The sequence below is a fragment of the Balaenoptera ricei genome, chromosome 9 (assembly GCF_028023285.1).
Source record: "Balaenoptera ricei isolate mBalRic1 chromosome 9, mBalRic1.hap2, whole genome shotgun sequence".
Classification (NCBI taxonomy): Eukaryota; Metazoa; Chordata; class Mammalia; order Artiodactyla; family Balaenopteridae; genus Balaenoptera; species Balaenoptera ricei.
Window position 1 is genome coordinate 12729618 of NC_082647.1, and position 12580 is coordinate 12742197.

Genomic DNA, 12580 nt, shown 5'->3' on the forward strand with positions numbered 1-12580 from the left:
CTTGGGTTATTTTGAAGCAAATCTCAGATTTCATATCTTTTAATCTGAAAATATTTAAGCATATTTTTTTAAAAATAAGAAATTTCACAAAAGCCAAGCAAAATACTGTTATCACACTTAAAATATTTTTTAAATAATTCTTTAATCATCAAATTAAAGTATTTTAAAATAATTTCCCTCATTGTCTGATAAGTATTTTATAGCTTGTTTGTTCTACTCTCATAAGGATACAAGTAAGATTTATATATGACTGATTTATGTCTGTTAAGTCTTTTTTAACCAGTAAGGTTTGTTCTGTAGATCTGCCCACAATCTGGATTTTGTTGATTGCATCTCCATGCATGCCAACATGTTTCTCTATCCTTGTATTTCCTATAAATTATTAGATCTAGAGTTTTGACAGATACAGGTTGGTTTCTTTTTGGCATGAATGCTGCATAGATGGTACAACATCTTCCAGCAAGAGACACATAAAATCTAGCAGTCTCCTTTTTTCAAAAAAAATGTTCACAGCCATTGGCGAGCATTTCTTCGATCCATTATTTCATTAGGAGTTGTGATGCAGTGACACTGTAATTTTATCATTCTTTGTTCACTTATTAAATGAAATATTCCTATAGAAAGAAATTTCCCCTCATCTATCATTTGTCTCATAAAGGTACAGTTTGTATAGGAAAGGCAGGATAAACGTTTGACTCTTTATTTACTGGTTTTCAAAATAAGGAGTAGTTTCCCTAGCATCCTCCAAAGGGGATCAATGAGATTTTTTGGTCCAATATCTTTATGAACTCATAGGTTTAAACACACTTCATCTGTATTAATCCATTGATGTTATTATTATTATTATTATTATTATTATTATTATTAACGCTCATATTTTCCCATCTCTACCCATTGACAGTCTCTTCAAGTTGGCTCTTGGTACTCTTTGGTACTTTCCCTGCTTGCTGGTTTAACATGATAACCTAGGCTCCTTTTGCACATTGCCTGCCCCTCGTCTCAAATCAAACATTTCTACGGAGTCCTGGCTCCTTTTAGTGGCAATAGTATTTAGAAATTATAATCTGGATAGAGTCGGTGAAATTTAACCTAGAATTCCAGAACTGAAGGGACCTTATGGATCATCTTGACCAGTGCTGCCTTTGGAGCCCCAAGGGGTCCTTGAGGATTTTTAATTTCAAAAAAAATACAGAAATTACACATTTATCTATGTTAGACTCATTATGAACCCTAGCTAGGGATAAGAATATTTTGTCAAGAAGTTTAAATCAGACACTCGGCACTTGCCCCTGCCCAACTCCTACTGAATCAGAATCTCTGGGGTTAAGGCCTGGATATCTGATTTTTTTAAAAACCTCCACAGATGATTCTGATATGCAATCATGTTTCAAAAGCAGTGAACCCGTCTATTATAGGTTCGCTGTTGGCTCCCTGCCGAACAAACTATAGTATCTCTGCAATGCGCTAGGAATCCTGTGTGCTCTTCAAGTATACAGAAAACTGAGATCGAACACATGAAGCTCATCTTGTTGGGATGCTAAATTTAGAGTATTTTAAGCCAAAATTTGGCTTTTAAGTAAAGATTCATGAAGTTCAAAACCTAAACACATTATCCTTTATATTCAAAGATCCACCATAAATTGGGCTTTGAAGTATCTTCTTATTAGTGAGGAAAGATTCGGCAAAGTCATCCACATTTACTCTTTCCATGCTATGGGAGGTTACAGGGAAACCCAGAGAGCCCAGAGGTCAACTCAACTGCTCAGAGGGATGAATACTGACATCATTTGTCCAGATACAGAGCACAGCAACATAGCACATGTCTGAACGAAGAAATAAAATACCACGTTCCTAAGGGTGAGTACTGTGATCGACACAGAAACAGGACTTGAGGAGAGAAAAACCTGACAGCTATTAAAGCAGGGACCACTGGGATTATCAGTGTCACCCGGGCCTCTGTGCAGACTCCCTTAGTCTTTGACCAGGAAGGCACAGACCACCATGCACAAACTCAAATGGGGATTATGCCTCATGTGCAGTCCTTTCTAGAAATCTTCCTCAGTGCTTCCATCCTTGGACTTGGTTCTTTGTTTGGATCAATTCTGATTCTGGACTGAGTTGTGGCTCTACCCTCCATGGGCAGCAAGTAAATAAACCCCCATCACTCCCTTCACGTCCTTCCCCTGGACGGCCCAGATATCACTACATGTACCTCCTTCCTCTGACCCCACTACTGTCCTTCTTTAGAAGGACCTCACTGTCTCTTAGGGGAGGGCACACTGTCTTTTACGTTTTGTACAAGAATGTGGACACAGATATAGCACTTCTCCAAAAGCATGAGAAACTATGTAGAGCCATACTTTAATGCAGAAATGCACTGCTCAATAGGGAGTGAAACCTACAGCTAAGTCACAGTCAATACACAAACCAGAGAGAGGGAGAAATATCTTGTCGAAAGAAGAAGTAAACAAATCCATTGTCAAGTTGAGTGGTGTGATTGGAATGATTCCTAAAATGAGTTTCATTGACCTGACTAGCTTCTTGTATTTCCTCAACTTATGAAAAATTGTACATTAGGCGTATCTAGAATCAGACATACTGAAAAGTGTAAGGAAAAAGAAGAGGAGAGAAGAGTGGAAGGAGCAGAATTATCTACACTGATGGGCCACTGGTTTTGAGGCCTCACAAGTTTAAAATGGTTTCCATTGCTTATGAGACTAAATGGCGTGTCATCTATTACCATCTGACTCTTAATAATCATTATCACTAAGTTTCTGGTCTTCTATGTGCCAGGTATTTTCCAAGCTTGATTAGATATATGTATAACCCTGAAAGGCAGATATTCATCTCCATTTTATAAACGAGAAAACAGAGGTCAAAACGGTATAAAACTCGTCAGCAACCACAGACAAATGGTGGAGCTGAAATTCACTACCAGTCTGCGCTCCAGGGCCCAGCTTCTCGGAACACACACTCCCCGACAGCACCTTCTCCACTTACCAGGTCAAACAATATCTCCCCCAGGACTTCAAATTAATAACCCTCCCTCTCTCGCTCCCAAGCACTCTATCTAGATTTATAACCCTGAGGAGAATCTGTCTTCCCTACTAACTTTGAAGCTACTAGAGGAAAGTGAGTACGAGTTTCTTACCCCTCCCCAAGTCGTCCCTCTCAGCCTGAGAGCCTCAGATACCGATTCCCTTGGCCCTGGGGCAGCTGAGTGGAGCCAGGGCAGAGGGTCCAGGGCCATTCTTCTGCCGGCAGTTGCCGCCTCTGGAAATCCAGATCCCTTTCAATTAGCCTAGTGATGCCACCTTCCTTTTTTTTTTAATCACTGTATCATTTTTAAAATTTTTATTTTATATTGGAGTATAGCTGATTGACAATGTTGTGTTAGCTTCAGGTGTACAGCATAGTGATTCAGTTATACATATACATATATCTTTCCTTTTTTCAAGTTCTTTTCCCATTTAGGTTACTACAGACCTGTGCTATAGAGTAGGTCCTTATTGCTTATCTATTTTAAATATAGCAGTGTATTTATGTCCATCCCAATCTCTCAATCTATCCCACCCACCCCCGCCCCAGTAACCATAAGTTCCTTCTCTAAGTCTGTTATCACTGTATCTTTTTCTTAATAACTGTTTTTTTTTTTCCTTTTCCTTGTGCTCTCTGATGTGGACAGCGCCGGCAAGAACTCCACCATGCCTCAGTGCACGCTGCGTGGCAGGTGCTCTAAGTGAGTGTCTGCTGGCTGGGGAGCAAGGCTGAGTGGAAACACCGCCACAGGATCCTTTGGCCATGCACGCACTGCAGGGTCCTCGCTCCCGTTTCCCAAGAGGAAAGGTGGGGAAGGAATGGGGAACAGTGTGCCTTCATCCCAGGGACCTCACCAGTAATCACAGGGGCACTAGGGAAAAGGAAAGAAAAAATAAAATTTGGATTTAAAAAATAATATAAGTTAGAGGGCAGTTATTTATTTTACAAAAGGATCCAAGTCAAGCTTTCTTTAAATCAATCTTTGAAGTATGCAGGAGTGGTACATCAATATCTCCAGGGAGATTTTTTTTAAGAATACACAGCTACTTCCCTCTCCATTTGACCTTTGTAACGATTGCTCATAACCAGTAATAGCCTTCATGTGAGTTGTAACATACAAAGAAATAGCTGAAAACCATCTCTTTATAAATGAATAGTTTACATTCTCTACCAGAATATATCCTAGTAAATGCACTTTCTGGAAAACAGCACTCTTCACAGCCCCTTCTTAAGCCCAACCACAGCTGAACACAGCCCCACATCCCTCTCCTGCTCTCTGTACCCTCCTACTCCCAGCTCAGAACCGCCCCCACCTCCACTGCAGACCCCCTTTCCCAGGCTGATTATCAGCTGAGCTGCTCTCTGCTCTGAATCCCCAGCACAATGGTTCTGTCTGCTTTTCTTCGTCCATACTGTTACAGACTCATTTCATTTCGTACATCTTTATTAGAATGTCAAGGGAAGTCTGGAAAGGAAAAAAGGTAAAATCCTGTGATCACAGTCTACCATCTGGAACCCTTCTATGTAGGTTTTAAAAGTTCCCTAGATCACTTTGATCTTCACTTCCCCTCCACTCCTGTTTGAGAATCACTTGGGAAACCTTGAGTTCAGTGGATTTAATAACATTGAATGACATTATCCTATGAGGGGGAGGGGGAACAGCAGGTGTAAATTAAGGACAGTGCAATAAGGGACAAAAATGAAGTAGGAGACAGTAATAAAGAAAAATGAAATACATTTGGAGGGAGTAGTGGGGGATGGGTGGCTCCTTGAAAGTTTTCAACCCCATCAAAGCACCCCTCCCAACTCTTCCAGTATCTCCAGTATATCAATGTGCCCTCTCTAACCTCAGCTCATTTGTGACCAAGGATAAGTTTTCCTAAGGCTTTTCCCCCAAAGGTATGCCTACTTTCTTAGGTTTACAACACCCTTTTTCTTTCTCAAATTGTAAGCTCTTAGGGTGTGAGAATTACGCCTGCTTCTTCCTCTTTATTTCCTTCCTAAATACCTACAAGCAGAATCTACATAATCAATACTTACTGACCAATAACATTTTATTCCTTGACTGAATATTTACAAAATAACCTGAATACTTCCTAATTATAGTACACCGTGAAGGTACTTTAGAGGATACAATGATGGTACCTGCCTTAAGTGGACTTAAATTCCGATACCACTATTTCCTTCTACCCAATAAAGGCAATGTACGGTAGAAAGAAGAGAAGGGATGTGCTCTTTCTTGAAAATCAGAAGACCTTAATTTTATTCCTCATTCTGAAAATAACTAGCCAGATGACCTTGAGAAATTTACTTAAGCTTTCTGGTTCTCTGTTTCCTCACTTACAATTAAAGAGGTTGAACGAGAAGATCTACAAAATTCATACCAGCTTTTATATGTCATGTTTGAATGAGTCACCCTAATTGCTTGCTTCTTTACTCTTCTCTTCCATAGAAGATCCCTGTGCTAAACATATCACTGGCATTTTCCTTCTTCATTATATGCCCAAGTTCTCTTTCTCAGTGTGAGAGCATGCTAAGTACAGCTTGAGAAGATCTGAGCTTGCTTTTAGCCCTACCATTTCTTGCTGTGGTCGCCAAAGAATTTATTTAACACTCTTGAATCTCAGTTTTTTGAGGTGTAAAAATGGAACTAAGAATATCTATTACTAACTATCATCATCTTCTTATTGTGAGAATCAAATAAAAACATCTTAAATAATAAAGCATTACATATCCTTATTTATTACTTACCATAGAGAAAATACTCTTGGGTACGAAACAGCATATTCCTAAGAAATGTGTTAATCCCTCTCTCGTGAGGGTGGCACCCCACCTTACTCAGTGCTTTGTAAAGTGGAAGATGCACGTTCCTGGCAGCTGTCCTTATGAACTTGTTCTGATATGAACTCCTATCTGCTAAGTGCTTTATGGCCCCATGTGTCAGGTGACTCACGTGGTACCTGAGACACAGGTGCAGAAATCTAGGAGGAAGCAGGAGGAGCTATGAGCAGCAATCTTGCCCATTCAAAGTCCGATTCTCCACCAGCCCACTCACAGCTCCTCTCCCGGGCTGCCTTGTAAATCACACTATTTTTACTCAAAAAGCACATTCCTTCTCTTCTTCCCTGAAGTCTTCATTCAAAACTCCCCAGCTCGCAAATCTTAAATCCTCAGCTCAACTTAGTTGTTTGATATTTTCTTGCAGCCTCACTATCCACCCAATCGATGTGTCCTCACACAACCTCCAGATGGTCCTCAGGCAGAAGAAGGCTTTTTCACACACTGATGAGAAAACGCTATTTGTCACCATAATACCCTCTTAACATGCAAAAGGAAATGGGGTTGTACCCTTCTCTACAACAAGGATTGCCTTGGTTTTTCTAAAGTAAATGACCCAGCTCTAATCTTTCATACCTGTCCTTCCCCAATACATCACATTCCCAAAGGCTTTATAAGATATTCCATAATACTAATCTTGCATGTAAAACTCCATAAATATTAATAGCCTTCCATGCCTGATATAATCAAATTAACTAATGAGATCAAGAGCGATCTCATGTTCACTGGCAAGGAGCAGAGTTATCAGAATGCCTATGGAAGTGACAATGTCTCCTTCTCTTTGGTGGTTGCTGACAGCTGTGAAATAGGAGACTGTTCTTCATACTAATTTAAAATTTTTCCCAAATGGCTGTTAACATACTGTGTTACATGCTATGAAGAAAAAGTCACCCACCATTTACTAGTCAAACTGTAAACACTATATGCTCAATAAAGACTTGGCAAAAGCTACTCAAGTTATTTACACCCGTAATCTGGATGTCCATTTATAGAAATTTAGTCCATAAATATACTTGTGGCTTCGGAGGTCAGATCCCAGGGAGAGGACTGGGGTTGGCTGTGTGAACACAGCCTGAAGGGGGCTAGTGCACCACAGGTAGCCAGGAGGGAGTCCAGGAAAAAGTCTGGACCTGCCGAAGAGGCAAGAGACCATTGTTTTCCGGTGCACGAGGAGACGGGATTCAGAGCACCGCCTAAACGAGCTCCAAAGACAGGCCCAAGCCGTGGCTATCACCGCGGACACCAGAGACGGGCATGAAATGCTAAGGCTGCTGCTGCAGCCACCAAGAAGCCTGTATGCGAGCACAGGTCACTCTCCACACCGCCCCTCCCGGGAGCCTGTGCAACCCGCCACTTCCAGGGTCCCGTGAACCAGGGACAACGTCCCCGGGAGAACACACAGCGCGCCTCATGCTGGTGCAACGTCACACCGGCCTCCGCCGCTGGAAGCTCGCTCTGCATTCCGTACCCCTCCCTCCCCCCAGCCTGAGTGAGCCAGAGCCCCCTAATCAGCTGCTCCTTTAACCCCCTCCTGTCTGGTCAAAGAACAGACGCCCCCAGGTGACCTACATGCAGAGGCGGGGCCAAATCCAAAGCTGAACCCCAGAAGCTGTGCGAAAACAGAAGAGAAAGGGAAATCTCTCCCAGCAGTCTCAGGAGCAGCAGATTAAATCTCCACAGTCAAGTTGATGTACCCTGCATCTGTGGAATACCTGAATAGACAATGAAACATCCCAAAATCGAGGTGGTGGACTTTGGGAGCAACTGTAGACTTGGGGTTTGCTTTCTGCATGTAATTTGTTTCTGGTTTTATGTCTATCTTAGTTTACTATTTAGAGCTTATTATCATTGGTAGATTTGTTTATTAATTTGGCTGCTCTCTTCCTTTTTTTTTAAATATATATATATTTTTTTCCTTTTTCTCTTTTTGTGAGTGTGTATGTGTATGCTTCTTTCTGTGATTTTGTCTGAATAGCTTTGTTTTTACTGCTTGTCCTAGCGTTCTGTTTGTCCGTGTTTGCTCTTTTTTTTTTAGCACTTGTTATCATTGGTGGAATTGTTTATTGGTTTGGTTACTCTCTTCTTTCTTTTTTTTTTAATTACTTTTTAATTTTTTTATTTTAATAATATTTTTTTTTATTTTAATAACTTCATTTTATTTATTTAATTTTTCTTTCTTTCTGTTTTTTTTTCCTCCCTTTTCTTCTGAGCCATGTGGCTGACAAGGTCTTCGTGCTCCGGCCAGGTGTCAAGCCTGAGCCGCATAGGTGGGAGAGCCAAGTTCAAGACATTATTCCACCACAGACCTCACAGACCCATGTAATATCAATCAGCGAGAGCTCTCCCAGAGATCTCCATCTCAACACTAAGACCCAGATCCACTCAACAACTAGCAAGCTCCAGTGCTGGATACCCCATGCCAAAAAACTAGCAACACAGGAACACAACACCACCCATTAGCAGAGTGGCTGCCTAAAATCATAATAAGTTCACGAACACCCCAAAACACACCACTGGACATGGTTCTGCCCACCAGAAAGACAAGATGCAGCCTCATCCACCAGAACACAGGCACTAGTCCCCTCCACCAGGAAGCCTACACAACCCACAGAACCAACCTTACCCACTGGGGGCAGACACCAAAAACAATGGGAACTACAAACCTGCGGCCTGTGAAAAGGAGACCACAAACACAGTATGTTAAGCAAAATGAGAAGACAGAGAAATACACAGCAGATGAAGGAGCAAAGGAAAAACCCATCAGACCAAACAAATGAAGAGGAAATAGGCAGTCTACCTGAAAAAGAATTCACAGTAAAGATAGTAAAGATGATCCAAAATCTTGAAAACAGAATGGAGAAAATACAAGAAACGTTTAACAAGGTCCTAGAAGAACTAAAGAGCAAGCAAACAATGACGAACAACACAATAAATGAAATTTAAAATTCTCTAGAAGGAATCAATAACAGAATAACTGAGGCAGAAGAACAGATAAATGACCTAGAAGATAAAATAGTGGAAATAACTACCACAGAGCAGAATAAAGAAAACAGAATGAAAAGAATTGAGGACAGTCTCAGAGACCGCTAGGGCAACATTAAACGCACTAACATTTGAATTACAGGGGTCCCAGAAAAAGAAGAGAAAAAGAAAGGGACTGAGAAAATATTTTAAGAGATTATAGTTGAAAGCTTCCCTAATATGGGAAAGGAAATAGTCAATTAAGTCCAGGAAGTGCAAAAAGTCTCATACAGGATAAATCCAAGAAGAAACACGCCAAGACACATATTAATCAAACTACCAAAATTTAATACAAAGAAAAAATATTAAAAGCAGCAAGGAAAAAGCAACAAATAACACACAAGGGAATTCCCATAAGGTTAACAGCTGATCTTTCAGCAGAAACTCTGCAAGCCAGAAGGGTGGGGCAGGACATATTTAAAGTGTTGAAAGGAAAAAAACTGCAACCAAGATTATTCTATCCAGCAAGGATCTCATTCAGATTTGATGGAGAAATTAAAAACTTTACAGACAAGCAAAAGCTAAGAGAATTCAGCACCACCAAACCAGCTTTACAACAAACGTTAAAGGAACTTCTCTAGGCAGGAAACACAAGAGAAGGAAAAGACCTACAATAACAAACCCAAAGCAATTAAGAAAATGGTAATAGTAACATACGTATCAATAACTACCTTAAATGTAAACGGATTAAATGCTCCAACCAAAAGACACAGACTGGCTGAAAGAATACAAAAACAAGACCCATATATATGCTGTCTACAAGAGACCCACTTCAGACCAAGGGACACATACAGACTGAAAGTAAGGGGATGGGAAAAAATATTCCATGCAAATGGAAATCAAAAGAAAGCTGGAGTAGCAATTCACATATAAGACAAAATAGACTTTAAAATAAAGACTATTACAAGAGACAAGGACACTACATAATGATCAAGAGATCAATCCAAGAAGAAGATATAACAATTGTAAATATTTATGCACCCAACAGAGGAACACCTCAATACATAAGTTAAATGTTAACAGCCATAAAAGGGGAAATCGACAGTAACACAATAATAGTAAGGGACTTAAACACCCCACTTTCACCAATGGACAGATCATCCAAAATGAGAATAAATAAGGAAACACAAGCTTTAAATGATACATTAAACAAGATGAACTTAATTGATATTCATAGGACATTCCATCCAAAAACAACAGAATACACTTTCTTCTCAAGTGCTCATGGAACATTCTCCAGGATAGATTACATCTTGGGTCACAAATCAAGACTTAGAAAATTTAGAAAAACTGAAATCATGTCAAGTATCTTTTCCGACCACAACACTATAAGACTAGATATCAATTACAGGAAAAAATCCGTAAAAAATACAAACACATGGAGGCTAAACAATACACTACTAAATAACCAAGAGATCATTGAGGAAATCAAAAAACACCTAGAAACAAATGACAATGAAAACACGACAACCCAAAACCCATGGGCAGCAAAAGTAGTTCTAAGAGGGAAGTTTATAGCCATACAATCCTACCTCAAGAAACAAGAAATATCTCAAATAAACAACCAAACCTTACACTGAAAGCAATTAGAGAAAGAAGAACAAAAAAACCCCAAAGTTAGCAGAAGGAAAGAAATCATAAAGACCAGATCAGAAGTAAATGAAAAAGAAAGGAAGGAAACGATAGCAAAGATCAATAAAACTAAAAGCTGGTTCTTTGAGAAGATAAACAAAACTGATAAACCATTAGTCAGACTCATCAAGAAAAAAAGGGAGAAGACTCAAATCAATAGAATTAGAAATGAAAAAGGAGAAGTAACAACTGACACTGCAGAAATACAAAGGATCATGAGAGATTACTACAAGCAACTATATGCCAATAAAATGACAACCTGAAAGAAATGGACAAATTCTTAGAAATGCACAACCTTCTGCGATTGAACCAGGAAGAAATAGAAAATATGAACAGACCAATCACATGCACTGAAATTGAAACTGTGATTAAAAATCTTCCAACAAACAAAAGCCCAGGACCAGATGGCTTCACAGGTAAATTCTATCAAACATTTAGAAAAGAGCTAATGCTTATCCTTCTCAAACTCTTCCAAAATATAGCAGAAGGAGGAACACTCCCAAACTCATTCTACAAGGCCACCATCACCCTGATACCAAAACCTGACGAAGGTGTCACAAAAAAGAAAACTACAGGCCAATATCACTGATGAACATAAATGCAAAAATCCTCAACAACTAGCAAACAGAATCCAACAGCACATTAAAAGGATCATATACTATGATCAAGTGGGGTTTATCCCAGGAATGCAAAAAGACCATATAATCATCTCAATAGATGCAGAAAAAGCTTTCAACAAAATTCGACACCCATTTATGATAAAAACCCTCCAGAAAGTAGGCATAGAGGAAACTTACCTTAACATAATAAAGGCCATATACGACAAACCCACAGCCAACATCATTCTCAATGGTGAAAAACTGAAACCATTTCCACTAAGATCAGGGACAAGACAAGGTTTCCCACTCTCACCACTATTATTTAACATAGCTTTGGAAGTTTTAGCCACAGCAACCAGAGAAGAAAAAGAAATAAAAGGAATTCAAATAGGAAAAGAAGAAGTAAAACTGTCACTGCTTGCAGATGACATTATACTATACATACAGAATCCTAAAGATGCTACCAGAAAACTACTAGGACTAATCAATGAATTTGGTAAAGTAGCAGGATACAAAATTACTGCGCAAAAATCTCTTGCATTCCTCTACACTAACAACAAAAAATCTGAAAGAGAAATTAAGGAAACATTCTTATTTACCATTGCAACAAAAAGAATAAAATACCTAGGAATAAACCTACCTAAGGAAACAAAAGACCTGTATGCAGAAAACTATAAGACACTGATGAAAGAAATTAAAGATGATACAAACAGATGGAGAGATATACCATGTTCTTGGATTGGAAAAATCAACATTGTGAAAATGACTATACTACCCAAAGCAATCTACAGATTCAATGCACTCCCTATCAAACTACCAATGGCATTCTTCACAGAACTAGAACAAAAAATTTCACAATTTGTAGGGAAACACAAAAGACCCCGAAGAGCCAAAGCAATCTTGAGAAAGAAAAACAGAGCTGGAGGAATCAGGCTCCCTGATTTCAGACTATACTAAGCTACAGTAATCAAGACAGTATGGTACTGGCACAAAAACAGAAATATAGATCAATGGAACAGGATAGAAAACCCAGAGATAAACCCACACACATATGGTCACCTTATTTTTGATAAAAGAGGCAAGAATATACAATGGAGAAAAGACAGCCTCTTCAATAAGTGGTGCTGGGAAAACTGGACAGGTACATGTAAAAGAATGAAATTAGAACACTCCCTAACACCATACACAAAAATAAACTCAAAATGGATTTAAGACCTAAATGTAAGGCCAGACACTATACAACTCTTAGAGGAAAACATAGGCAGAACACTCTATGACATAAATCACAGCAAGATCATTTTTGACCCACCTCCTAGAGAAATGGAAATAAAAACAAAAATACACAAATGGGACCTAAAGAAACTTACAAGCTTTTGCAGAGCAAAGGAAACCATAAACAAGATGAAAAGACAACCCTCAGAATGGGAGAAAATATTTGCAAATGAAGCAAC

General features: G+C 39.3%; 1 protein-coding gene across 1 annotated transcript in view; it reads right to left on the minus strand.

The window, feature by feature from the left end:
- LOC132371732 (maltase-glucoamylase-like) overlaps nt 1-12580 on the minus strand; it is a 123181-nt gene that overhangs the window by 80291 nt on the left and 30310 nt on the right. The gene's annotated exons all lie outside the window — the stretch shown is intronic.